The sequence below is a fragment of the Pimephales promelas genome, chromosome 22, assembly GCF_988280905.1.
Source record: "Pimephales promelas chromosome 22, fPimPro1.hap1.1, whole genome shotgun sequence".
Lineage (NCBI taxonomy): Eukaryota > Metazoa > Chordata > Actinopteri > Cypriniformes > Leuciscidae > Pimephales > Pimephales promelas.
The window spans coordinates 8,584,893-8,599,030 of record NC_142790.1 but is presented as its reverse complement, the minus strand read 5'-3'; the positions used below and the strand labels follow the sequence as shown (position 1 = coordinate 8,599,030).

Here is a 14,138-nt window from a genome sequence, read left to right as displayed (position 1 = left end):
GGGAGCTAGGTTAGGTTAGCTTAGCCTAAGTTCGCTTGATGCTAAGCTAGGTTAGCTTAGCCTAAGTTAGCTTAGTGCTGGGTTAGTTTAGCTTAGCCTAAGTTAGCTTGATGTTAGGCTTGGTTAGCTTAGCCACCCAGGCTGGTTTGTTTACAAAAGTGACATTACGAGGTAACACTTCCTGTGACAAGTTGTTGTCATGGGAACCAGAGCATGTCAGAGCAATTCAACAGTACCTGAAGAATGTCTGTATATTTTACATGAATCATGCACGTTTTAACGGGTTAAAAGGAGGCGCCTATACTTTATGATTTTCAAGAACTTTGGTTGCATTCAGTAAAACGCAAATGTGTTTTGGCATTTGCTGATTTTCTCATGGAACTCTGTTCTTTACTTTACACGTCTTCTATGTGTTTACAGAGTAAGGAAATAGATTTGCTGCTAAGTCAAAGCTCGTCTAAGCATATGTAGGTACGTCTCTCTCATGCATGAATGCTGACTTTTCTGCAAGTTACTTGTTTTGATCGTTTAGTGGCTTTCTGCTTGTAGATGCAGCTAAAATTTAGGTGAATTACATCAATCTAACAATAAAATTAAGGCCTTTACTTTGTAGAAAGGGGATCGTCACCCAGGTCTACCTACAACTCTGTCCTGAGCTTCATTCGTCAATAAACAGGTTTAGTCATACCGCGATTTGGATTTCTTTTTAACCAAAGCAGAATAGATATCGGTAAAGATTACAAGCTGAGGTGATACCTTTGTTACACAGATTTACGCTTTAATGCTGAAGTTCTTGATATCAGTTGGGAATCTAAGGCTGTTTTTTTTAAAGTAGAGATGTCAATTTCAGCTATTTGTTTTATCTGCATTTAGACAAGCCAGCGATCAAAATGCGTGTTGCACGTTGCGTTTTAGTTGGTTCGCGATGATCGAGTGCACGCCTGTAGGTTAACAGTAGTTTAAAACTCGGGTGATTTTACTACACTCTGTCGTCAGGGTAACGTACTGTATGCCCTGTTTGGAGTTGGTGTTTCCTGTGACTCTTCACTGTCACAAAACCTAATGTTTAATGGTGCTGATTTAAAGGGTTAGTTCACCCAAAAATGAAAATTCTGTCAGTATTTACTCACCCTCATGTTGTTCCAACCCCGTAAGACCTTCGTTCATCTTCGGAAAACGAATTAAGATATTTAAGATATTAAAATCGCTCCTGCATACAGTCCATAGGCTTCTTGAGGGACTGGCTCTTGCCGTCCCCGAAAAGTCATAAAAGACATCGTTAAAATAGTCCAAGTGACTACAGGGGCTCAATCTTAAGTTTATCAAACGACGAGAACACTTTTGTGCGCAAAAAAACAACAAAAATAACGACTTTATTTCAACTATTCGTTTATTTCTCCCTCTGCGCGAGTCAGCTAACTACTTTAATAGCGTAAGCTTCTGTTATTGTACGTCACACGCATCACACACACATGACCAGCGTCGACCAATAGTGAGCCTACGTGTGACGTAGCTCTACGCATTCACACTACGTTAACGGACTATAGGCTTATGGAGAAGGAAGTGAATAGTTGAAATAAAGTCGTTATTTTTGTTGTTTTTTTGCGCACAAAAGTGTTCTCGTCGTTTGATAAACTTAAGATTGAGCCCCTGTAGTCACTTGGACTATTTTAACGATGTCTTCAATTACTTTTCGAGGACAGCAAGAGCCAGTCCCTCAAGAAGCCTATGGACTGTATGCAGGAGCGATTTTAATATCCTAAATATCTTAATTTGTGTTCCGAAGATGAACGAAGGTCTTACGGGGTTGGAACAACATGAGGGTGAGTAAATACTGACAGAATTTTCATTTTTGGGTGAACTAACCCTTTAAACAACATCTAGAAACTGTCTGTTTCAAAAGAGTCGTGCATAGTCTGTCGGCCGTTGAGGCTTACATGTCTATCTAAGATTCCTTTAACTTAGTGTAGGAATGATGTAAAATGTTTCTCCCAGCCTTAAGGGGGAGCTGTGTTCTATGAGTGTTTTACTGTGTGAGTTAGGCCTTCTTCACATGGGTGGAGCTGTTTTTAATTCAGTTCTATTTCCTTGTGGAAAGGTAAGGAGGGTTTTTTTGGTGTTCACTGCCACATCTATTTAATTTCTTGAATTATATTGGCCATCCATGTTATTTTAGAAAATATATAACTGTTAAAGATGTTAACTAACATGTATGTGCAGTTATTTGTGATGGATGGTTTTATATTTCTGATATTATTTAATGAGTTGTAAATTCCATGTGGTGGGGTATATTTTTCTGTGTATTGTATGGTGATTATCATCTGTCTGAGTATTTTGGGTTTTGTTCTTTGTATTTTGGATGTATGTGACATTTAATTGTCATATGGGGAAAGTTATTTTTTTTCCAATCCTTGAGAATCCCCGTGATTTGATTGTTAATATAACTGCAGCTAAGGCTGTGCTGTTTTATTTTATAGTTTTGTATGCATTTTTAATTTTTTTATATTGTTTATTAACAGTTCTATTTACTTGTGGAAAGTTCTATTTCCTTGTGGAAAGATGGTGCAGTGTGCTGCGTACTGGCTGATGCAGAATAAGAGAGCCCAAAATAAAGCTGCTACCGTGATGACCACGATATTTGTGTCCTCCTCATTCAACACCATTTAAACACAATGCAGAGACATCTAGGGGAGCACACAGACGAAGAGGGTTACATTAGTAAAATTCTAATTCTACAAACGCAGAGTCTTGCACCTCTTTGAGCGCACATTTTCATCTACTTTTAAAGGTTCTACGTCCGATGTTGATCAAGGACCTTTTAGCAGAGTCTTGCACGGTGTTCGTGCAGTGTGTCATCTGGTTCTGCAGTTCAGAATAATTTGGGGTTTGAGGAATTTTTACTGGGGGCCTTCACGCCTCGTTGAGTGCGCATGGTGTGGGGCCAAGAGAACTATGGTGACTGACGGGTTTTAGAGGAAAAGTTTCTTGAAACTGGCGTCCTCCTCAGTTACATGTTCGTTGTAAGTTCCACAGCAAACTCGTTCGGAGCCGGTGGTGATAGCACAGGCCCTCCTGGGTCTGTCCTGCTGGGTGTCGGTGTCGTGTGTTCACCGGTTGGAGACAGCAGGTGAAAAGTCAATGTCTTGTAGATTGTCAGAGATGTTGTGGAAGGCGGGCTTTTCCACCCCCCTTTTTCAGCTCTTGTGCTTTGGCTGAAATGTGCAGACTGGTCAGGGGAAGCTTGTGGTGTGTGTCCTCCCCTTTCCAGTCATGCTGCAGTCTATCAGAGTGTTGCAACTCTGTGGGTCAAGTTCGTGTTCAAGATCTTGTCTCTGCTGAACGAGCTTGTGGGTGGTCGCACGGGCCTCTTGCGCAGGCCGTGGCTTTTGAGTCTCTTTCATTTCAGTCTCTGCTCTTTGCAAGAGACTTCATTTTGTCGGAGTTTCTCGTTGACTTCTTCTTAGTTCTTTTCTCTGACTATTCTTCTTCAGTCTGTGTAGAAAATTAGACAGGGCAGTTTGAAGTCTTTCCACTTCCTTCGGTAGCTCGGGGTCATTGTCATCCTCGGCGTTGCAACCTTGTGCTCCAGGACGATGAGGCTCCTTTCGTGGAGGCGTGCATGTGCGGTGAGCTGGTAAGCGAGGTTGTGACGTGTCTGGCCCAGTCTTTGTCAGCTGCTCTTGGCTCGGGGCTCTGAGTCGCTGGTGACTTTGGGCAGGGATGGAGATGTCATGAATCTCAGCCATGTCTCCAGGTTGTCCCAGCGGGTTGTGGGACTGTAGGACTGGAACATACTGGCTTCACTGTGGGCGAGAGGAACACAACACACACAGAGAGACCAATGCAAGTTTGACTACGTTTAACAAGCTATAATACAGGCTAAGCCGTGTATGAGAATTTTGGTTAACTGATGCAGACAGTTAAACTGTTTGGTGGGACAATTTGGGTTGGTCATCATGGGTCTGAATGAAGATTTGACAGGGCGCTAGCTTAGGGGTCACCTGTTGATGCTAACGACTTGGTTGTCAAACTATTCTTCAGCTTTCCTTGGTGTGTCAGAGAGGTTCTGTCTCTAGGTGAACTGAAAGGAACAGAGCACAACAGAACAGAGCAATGGCAAGCTGGCAAGGTTTGAAGTAACATGCAACCATCAAAGATGGGAAGGTCTGTAATGAAATGGCATTAATGGTACACCAGAAGTGTTAGAAAGGGGGAAGAAGAGGAGGCCTAAGCCTGTTTGGAGCCGGTTTGTGGCTCGGAGAGGAGGAAGCCAACCACTTCAAATTACCAGGGGAATCTCTAGATTCTGTGGCAAATAGTAAGTGGATAGGTTTTAATACCTTTTCTAGTTTGCCTGGGATGAAATGACGTCATTCTGGCTGGAGTCAGCATCGTGGTTGGTCCTTCTGTCGCCCACACATGACGGCAGTGTCCCGGGCCTTTCGGTGCATCTGTACCGAGGTGCGCCCTCTCAAGCAACTTGACCTTGAACACAACCGGCGGTGCCAGATTGGTGGTATCGTGTTGCGGGCCGCACCAACAGAAAGATACAGGAAAGTCCGAGACCCGCGCTCAGTCAGTGATGGTGACGCAGATCAGACGAACCAGCTCGCTGGACCCAAGGCAGAGATGACTGTCAAAATCACCACAGCACGAGAGAGATTTTCTACTTGCAAACACAAAACAGGATGAAGAACAAGTGTACTTCAATGTGAATTAAAGCTCCTTTATCTAAATCAAATTGAGTGTCTATTTTTGTAGAAAAATCAAAGGCAACGGCTTTACTAAAAATTATGGTATAAACAAAAAGGAAATTATGACAATGTTACTTATCAGAATAACCTAGCCTCCATTCAGGAAAGGGATAGAGTGCAGCAATGAAGAACAGAGGAGGAAGCAAGCTGTAGTGGCGGGTTTTGGCCACTAAGGGTTTTGGGCCACTTCCTGCTAGTGTTCCACCGGGCTGACAGAGAGCTTGATTTAAATTGCATTCAAACTGATTTAAACACAATTCAAATTGAGCAAATACATAGGCGTTAAGTAACCATTAGATTAGTAGGGATACAGTTGAACCAAGGCCAAATCAAAATTATTAAAAATAATTTGAAGAGGAAATATAGAAATGAAGCCATAAACAATTCCCAACGGGAAATGAGAGAATTAATTCAAATTAACTTTTGTTTCTTTCAAACCAAATTTGAATAAATGTAGGGAATTAAAGGTTGGTGTCATATTTGATGATAACCATGATTACGGTGAGGGATCAGTGATTACCAGAATACAACCAACAGAGTGAGAGCCATTCAAAACAGAGTGATGTTAGTTGATGACTTAGCAAAGGGGCGGCCACAAGGGGGCGCTTTCCTCTAAGTGGTCATCAGAAGCTGCTAAGACTTAATTCTGAATTTTAAATTCAAATGTGGTTTGAACCAAATTTGAAAACAAGTGCACACAGTCAAGGTAAGGAAAATCATGTTATTACAACGAGGCTGTAAATTGCACATGCATTGAAAGTTAGAGAAACTAGTAACTAGAAAATAGGAATTTTCTAACAGAGAATTTTGAGGAAAAGATGACCTAGCTGTTAGTGTCCACACGATGGCGCCACTGCGCTCACACGGAGTAAAGCCAGGACAATGGTGGCAATTTGATACCGCAAAGCACTCAAGGGCGCACCCTAGTGTCTGGCAGTAGTATTACAACCAGCCTGCTGCCCCTGTGATTTACTCAGGGGGAGTGGAGCGTTACCTCCTCCCTGCTGTATAATCACGAATATTACGGAATTTTAAATCTCGATGGATTTCTTTCCGATGCTATTTTTATAAGCACGTTTGGCAGGATTTTTTTTCTGCGTTGTGCAAAAGAAAACGGGAATTACTCGTCTGTTTCAAAACTCCAAATAACATTTATCACAACTAGCATTAATGATTAGAATGTTTTCAGTTTTGGATTTTTGGTGCTATATTTATTTAAAACACGTTAGCAGGTTTTCTTCGCTGCATTGTGCAAAGGAAAACAGGAATTACTCGTCTGTTTCCTGCTCCAACAGGCATATATCAAATAGCACTTATGATAATATGTTTTTCAGTTTTATACATTTGAGTAGCTAAGTCAATGTTTTTTCAACCAGGAGCTTATCGTTACTCTAACGATTATAATATAAGGCCTTTTAAGAACAGTAAAAGAGCATCGTTTTACCGTATCTTGTCTTCCGCACTATTAGAAGAATTTCGTTCGGACAGTGGAGTTAAAATTATTAAAAGTGTTGTTTATGCGCAGAGGTTTCTCTTCCATCTGTGCCAGAACAAATTTAATACTATGGAAACTGCAGTTTACTTTTAGCAATTAACAGTGACTAAAATGTTTGAACATTTAGCAGCTTGTTAAATGTGCTTGACTGAGGCGGCTTTCGTGCCCAGATCAGTCATATCGTGAGTTCGCAAAGCGTTCACTCCGATGCGCGCATGTAATATTAAATATTACATAAACCATATTAAATAACAATATACACATTAGACTGAAACTGATTGCTCATAAACAAGTTTGAAATGCCCGCATTCAATCCACCAGTCTGTAAAGACACAAGGCGGTCCGATCAGGGGGGAATTTCCAAATCTGTATGAATAATTATTAATTATAAATTATTAATTATGATATGCAAATTCCCCCTTGATCAGACCTGAACAGAGTCTTTACACTGGTTTGGAGACGAGATGTTGAGGATCAATGCCGATGGCTGTCGTGTCGACGAGGGCGGCACTTAAGGATGAGTCGGGATGGGTCTAGGCGCAGGTCCACCATAGAGGGTCCCTCGGGATAAACAGAGAAACTGATGTTAGCGTAGACTCCATCCTTCTTTTGATGTACCAAGTACATCAGGATTTATGGGACGTGTTCCCGGTTCCAACTGATCTAAACCAGTAATTCTCAAATTGTGGTCCGCGGACCACTAGTGGTCCACCATCGCCCCCTAGTAGTCCGCGAAAAGATGACCTGAACTAGGCAAGTGTTTACAAAACTGTCACTTTTTCGCACGTACCAGTGTGATCAGTTTTCTTGGCTGATCCCTGGAGGTACGATCACACCGGTGTGATTAGAACGGTCAGTGCATCACATGATCAACTGCTTAATTCAAATGGCTGGTGCGTTGGCTGGCGCTGAGCCAGAGACGGGCGCACTCAGTGCTGCTGTCATATCACGGACGCAATTTCCTATGGCAGGAGTCGGCTGGCCCCCTAAACTTCTGCCTAGCCCCCCTAAAAATTTGTGATTAATGTAGGCTAGGAATTCATGTCTTGTTATAATCAGATTCGGCGCGTTCTTCATCCTCAATCCGCAGCGGTGCAGAGCAGAGAGCACGTCAGAAACAGAGGACAGTGTGTGTGTGTGTGTGTGTGTGTGTGTGCGTGCGTGCGTGCTCATCTCGACGCGCACGGTCAAGTGTCTTTCCACTGTTTGATCTCACATTCTAGCATTGCAATCTCAGTCAACAAATCTGAAGTTTGTTTATTAAGCGTGCAGGGCAACCTCCCAGTAGAGCATTACAATAATCTAGCCTTGATGTCATGAACGCATTAACTAATTGTTCTGTATTTGTTAATGAGAGCATATGGCGTAATTTAGATATATTTTTAAGATGGAAAAATGCGGTTCTACAGATACTCGACACGTGACTTTCAAATGAGAGATTAGTATCAAAGAGCACACCCAGGTTCTTAACCGACGACGAAGACTTAACAGAGCAGCCATCAAGTGTTAGGGAGTATTCTAGGCTGTTACGTGTGGAAGTTTTTTTTCCAATAATTAGAATCTCTGTTTTTTCTGAATTTAGTAGTAGGAAATTACTAGTCATCCAATTTTATTATATCAGCTATGCATTCCGTTACTTTTGTGAGTTGGTAAGTTTCGTTAGGTTTTGACGAAATATACTGCTGGGTATCATCATCATAACAGTGAAAGCTAGTTTCCTAATGATATCTCCTAATGGTAGCATCGGTCCTAGTACTGAGCCTTGTGGTACGCCATACTGAACTTGTGATCGATAAGACATCTCTTCATTTACTGCAACAAACTGATAACAGTGAGATAAGTATGATTTAAACCATGCTAATGCAGTTCCACAAATGCCAACATAGTTTTCTAGTCTATTTAAAAGAATGTTGTGGTAAATTGTGTCAAATGCAGCACTAAGATCGAGTAACACTAATAGAGAGATACAACCACGATCGGACGATAAGAGCAGATCATTTGCGACTCTAATGAGAGCTGTCTCGGTACTATGATGTGGTCTAAATCCTGATTGAAAATCCTCGCAGATATCATTTCTTTCAAGAAAGGAACACAGTTGTCAGGATACTGCTTTTCCCAGTATCTTTGACAGAAAAGGCAGATTCGAGATTGGCCTGTAATTAACTAATTCTGTAGGATCAAGTTGCGTTTTTTTAACAAGCAGTTTTATCATAGCTAGCTTAAAGGTTTTTGGTAGAAACTTTTTTGGTAGATGATGAAATTGATTAGGAAGATTATTCATAAAGAAATCTTTAGTGGCAGAAGTTATAGGTCTAACATATTTATAACATGGAGTCGGCTTTGCTGCTTTGGCTAAGTGAAGTTTACATGAGACTGGATAGTGATCTGAGATGTCATCGCTCTTCTGCAGAATTTCAACGGCTTCAACATCTATCCCATGTTATAATAGTAGATCTAGACTATGATTACGACAACGAGTAGGTCCTAACACGTGTTGTCTAACTCCAATTGAGTTTATAATGTCTTTAAATACCAATCCCAATGCATCTTTTTCATTATCTACATGTATATTAAAGTCACCAACTATTAGTACTTTATCTGCAGCCAGGACTAATTCTGATAGAAAGTCTGCAAATTCTTTGATAAAATCTTTATGGTGCCCTGGTGGCCTGTATACAGTAGCCAGCAGAATTCACAAACTTGATTTATCATTTACACTATATATTTTTACACTAAGCACCAATACTTCAAAAGAAGTATATTTAAAACTAGATTTCTTAGTGGTTTTGAGGATATTACTATAAATTACAGCAACACCTCCCCCTTTGCATTTCAGACGAGGTTCATGTTTATAACTGTAATCTTGCGGGATGGACTCATTTAAAGTAATGTAATCGTTTGTTTTTAGCCAGCTTTCTGTCAAACACAGCACATCTAGATTATAATTTGAAATCTCATTAACTATTTCTATTATTATCTCTATTAACTATGTGCGATTTTGAAGTAAGGGATCTGATATTCAGCAACCCAAGCTTTATCATTTGCTCATCTGTATATCTGTTTTTTTATTTGTTGAATATTAATCAAATTTTTAATCTGATGTTTTTTTGGATATCCAAATTCGGGAACAGACACAGTCTCTATAAGATATCTAGGAGAAAGAGGCTCTATGTGATGGGATTTATCTGACCTTGGTGATGCGAGGCCGCTAGCAGACGGTCGGTTTAGCCAGTCTGTCTGCTTCCTGACCTGAGCCCCAGATTGTCATGTTTTAGCACTAAGACTATGAGCCAAATTACTAGAGAGAAGAGCAGCACCATCCCAGGAGGGATGAATACCATCTCTTTTCAACAGGTCAGGCTTGCCCCAAAAACTTTTCCAATTGTCTATAAATTCTACATTATTTTGTGGACTCTTTAATCTATTTTGGTGATCTCCGACTGGCGAAGTCGAACATCATTTGTGCCGACATGAATAATGATTTTAGATAATTTACGATTAGCATTAGCCAGCACTTTTAAATTTGCTTTGATGTCAGGCGCTCTGGCTCCCGGCAAACATGTGACTATGGTTGCTGGTGTCTCTATTTTCATGTTCCGTGTGATCGAATCACCAATTACCAGGGCACAATCAACAGGATTCTCAGTGGGTGTTTCACTGAGTGGGGCACATCGATTTGCAATGGGAAGCGTACGGAAGAGTGGTTCTTTGATCCGCGACTAGAGCGGTCCCTAACCGTCACCCATCTGCCCTGCTGCACGGGCTCTACTTCAGCCGGAACCGAAACATGTGAGGAGTTCACTATGCTAGGCGCATCCAAAACACTATCTAAAGATGTCTTGCATTCTTACTATCCTCAATTAAAGTTTGGATGCGTGTCTCTAATTCTGAAATCTTCTCCGTCAGCCTGACTGTCTCTTTGCATTTATCACAAACAAATCCTATATTGCCATCGGAGAAGGCTATACTAAACATGTGACATGTGACACAGGTGATAATAACAGGACAAGACATTACTCACCGTGTTTGTGTTTAGTGTTGTAATGTGTTTAGAAGTATAAACAACTAGAAATGATGGTTAAAAACAGAAAGAAACACGAAGCTAATATGAGATTTAAACGGAACGTAGTCTTGGGGCGAGCAAACAAACACACACACAGCACAGCAGGCAGCAAGGCAGACAGAAGCAATCCAGCAATCCTACATGTAAGACAAACATGTATAAAGTTTACATTTATTCATTTAGCTGACTTTTTTTATCCAAAGCGACTTACAATTGCTATATATGTCAGAGGTCGCACGCCTCTGGAGCAACTAGGGGTTAAGTGTCTTGCTCAGGGACACATTGGTGTCTCACAGTGGATTCGAACCCGGGTCTCTCACACCAAAGGTATGTGTCTTATCCACTGCGCCACACCACCCCATATACAACCGTTAAAAAAGATAAAAAATATTATAGACTATGTAATCACAGCACACTTCAGCTGCTGTTATCAGTGTACAGTATGTTTTTAACACAGTTGCCACATGTAGGCTACGCCTAAATAAAACGATACACTGAGTAAACTAAGTTTTGTGAATAGATAAATGGTTGTTCAATATCGAGAAAACAATAACTTTAAACAAAACATTTATTCGGTTATGTTAAATGGTTTAATCAGGAGAAAACTGTATCTCAAAAGCAAAGCAAGCAAGCAGCAGTAAAACAAGCAGCAGTAGCATTTTCAAGTAACAACGTATCGAAATTCTTATATAATAATAGTAAAATAGAATAGAATAATATTAATAATAAAAAAATAACCATTCAGAAACGTTTTGTAAGTGCCGTGTTTGGGGAGGTTCTGCTTGACTCTCTTCATCGCCGTGCACATGCAACTTTCACCATAAAGGTAATGTGCGTGAAGTTTCCGGACAACGTGCACTAGACAGGTTAGCCAATTACAACACACCGGCCCAACTAACCAATCTGAGCCTGTTTCTGAGGGAGTGGTTTCATAGTCAACCGGTCGTTCGAATGACAGAGGAGAAAGCGGCTTACAATAGAGGTGAAATTTATGAAAAATAAGACTTTTTAAAAAAGAAAAACCTTGAATACATGTTAAATTGCAACCCATAAACACAATAATGCAAAGAAAAAAAGCAGTAAACCACTCATTTAAAGAAAAGGTGTGTTTTAAAGGAGTAGTTCACTTTTGAAAAAACTTTTGATGATAATTTACTCACCCCCATGTCATCCATGAACAAGTTCGAACAGGAGAGTCACAAACGTGCGCCACATAGTCAGGGAGCCAAAGTCTCAAAAATGGGTTGAACCTGACATGGTCTGCCATACTTTTTATTTGTGTTTTTTTCTGTTAACTTTGACCCTAAGAACAAATAATTGGAGGGTCTGCTCTGCCGTAAATATCGCGAAAAAAAAATTGTGGCCATTTTAGTGTACGCACCCTTTATTTTTCATCAGAAAAATGTGAAAAATTATTTTTTTTCATCAAATCCTTAGTGGGTTGGGTAGGTTCTCAATAAATGCATTCCAGATACACAGAACACATGTGCGGACAACATACACTGAAAAAATTATTCTTAAAACACATTTCTACATGATTTTGCATCAATTTAATGAAAAAAAAAACAGGCGTTTTTTCACTTTTCCCCCACTATTTTCAGCTTTACTTCATTGGCAATCAACTATTCCATTAAAGGCAATGTGCCATTCTTTTCACCAAACACTATACTCATTCCACAGAAAAAATTATAAAAATCCAAACAAAATCAATGGATCTGTGATGATTTCACTACTAGTTGGCTATCAACAGCCTCAGAATTTCAATAGAATTTTAGACTACTCTCAAAATTCTTAAAAACATGCTGGATATTTAGCATCATGGCTCACTTACAAACACACACACACACACACACACACACACACACACACACACACCCGCACGCACGCACGCACGCACGCACGCACGCACGCACGCACACACACACACACACACACGCACACGCACACGCACACGCACACGCACACGCACGCACACACACACACACACACACACGCGCGCGCGCGCGCGATCTTAGTAATTTTTATGAGTTTGGAACAACCAAACAACGGTTACCAACGGTTACCAACAGACTTAGACCGGTAGGTCTGCCCCAGAGTTTTGGGAAAAGAATGGTAATATGGATATTGTAATGGTAATTAACTGAAATGACCACACCAGTCTTCAAACAATAATATTTCTGATGATTCCTCATCCCAAATGTATCCCTGCAGCAGCAGCATTCATTCTCTACTAGTTTACTTAGCTAGCTTTAGCCGTTTTAGCTAATTTCGTTGGTTTCTTTAAACGGCATTACTCCTCACAGGTATGGGGTAGAGAGTAGAGACTTACTTTTTTTAAATGATCAGAATATTATGCTCTAAGAGAGGTATGTGTCCTATATGTTCAATAAGCTTCGACCGTAATTTGAGAAATTGCCAAAATTTCAACTGGATTTGTTAGGTAAAGAAATAGATATGAGAATAAATGCTGCTACAGGGATACTTTTGGAGCGAGGAATCATTGGAAATAAACTTGTATGAAGCCTGGTGTGGTCCTTGAAGTGTTTTTCATGTCAGACAGATAGTAGGCTAGTAAGGAACACTAAAGGCTAAACCAAACCTTAACTGCCATTAGCAATTAGCTACATGGCTAGTTGTTACATTCAGGTTTAGAAAGTTTAGCTAGTTAGCTTGTGACATGAATGGCCACACAGACAAAAAAAAAAATATATATATATATAGCTATATTGGATATCAGACTGTACACAATACTGAACAATTCAAATGTTCTGTAAAATGTAAACATACTATATATTATGCATAGTTTGTTTTTGTATATAGTACTGTACAGTATATAGAGTGAGTGATTTGTCAAAAGCTGGTTACCTAGTAGTGTCAAACATCTACATTTCTTTCACCTGAATGCACAATATTTTCCATTGGCAGATTTGGTTCTGATCTTATTGGGTTTGCTGTGGAGGAAAAGGTAATGAGAAGAGAAGGCATCAGACGATTGGAAAGGACTGTAAAGAGGAGTGGAGGATTGAACAGAAGGGAAGAGTAGAATGAGGAGAGTAGTGTGAAGAGGACAGGGTGGACTGAACAAGAGAGAAGAATAGTAGATGAAAAAAGAGGATATGTAGTTATTAAGGTGTGGTGTTCTGGGTGGTTTCTGGGGTGTTTCTATGTAGTTTGTATGGTGTTCTGGGTGGTTTCTAGGGTGTTTCTATGTAGTTGTTAATGTGTTCTGGGTGGTTTCTAGGGTGTGTTCTGGGTGGTTTCTAGGCTGTTTCTATGTAGTTGTTAAGGTGTTCTGGGTGGTTCCTAGGCTGTTTCTATGTAGTTGTTAAGGTGTTCTGGGTGGTTTCTAGGCTGTTTCTATGTAGTTGTTAAGGTGTTCTATGTGGTTTCTAGGGTGATTCTTTGTTGTTGTTCTGGGTGGTTTTCTATCTGGGATGGTAAATGCTTGGAATGAACTGCCATTCAGTGTTCGTCCATCCTTTGTGTACTCTGGGAAGTCAAGGTTATCAAACTGTGTGAATCGCCCAACCTTCAGGTTCGTTGGTATGAAGGCACCATCCCTAGTTGTCTGCTCTTCAACTGCCATTGCCATTGTTTTAAAAAAAAAAAAAAAAAAAAAAAAAATATATATATATATATATATATATTAGGGGTGGCACGGTTCACGAAACCGACGGTTCGGTTTGTATCACGGTTTTAGTGTCACTGTTTTCGGTTCGGTACGGTTCTTGTTATTTTTTTCTTTTAATCTTTAACACTTCAGAAATGTACTTCAGCATGTGATATATAGCTTAATTATCCACACTTTAGGATACAGTATAAAAAA

At 40.3% G+C, this 14,138-nt stretch overlaps 1 protein-coding gene and 1 pseudogene across 1 annotated transcript in view; one reads left to right on the top strand and one right to left on the bottom strand.

Moving 5' to 3' along the window:
* lztfl1 (leucine zipper transcription factor-like 1) overlaps positions 1-14,138 on the top strand; it is a 77,156-nt gene that overhangs the window by 34,993 nt on the left and 28,025 nt on the right. The gene's annotated exons all lie outside the window — the stretch shown is intronic.
* Positions 9,514-10,273, bottom strand: LOC148969530 (uncharacterized; annotated as a pseudogene).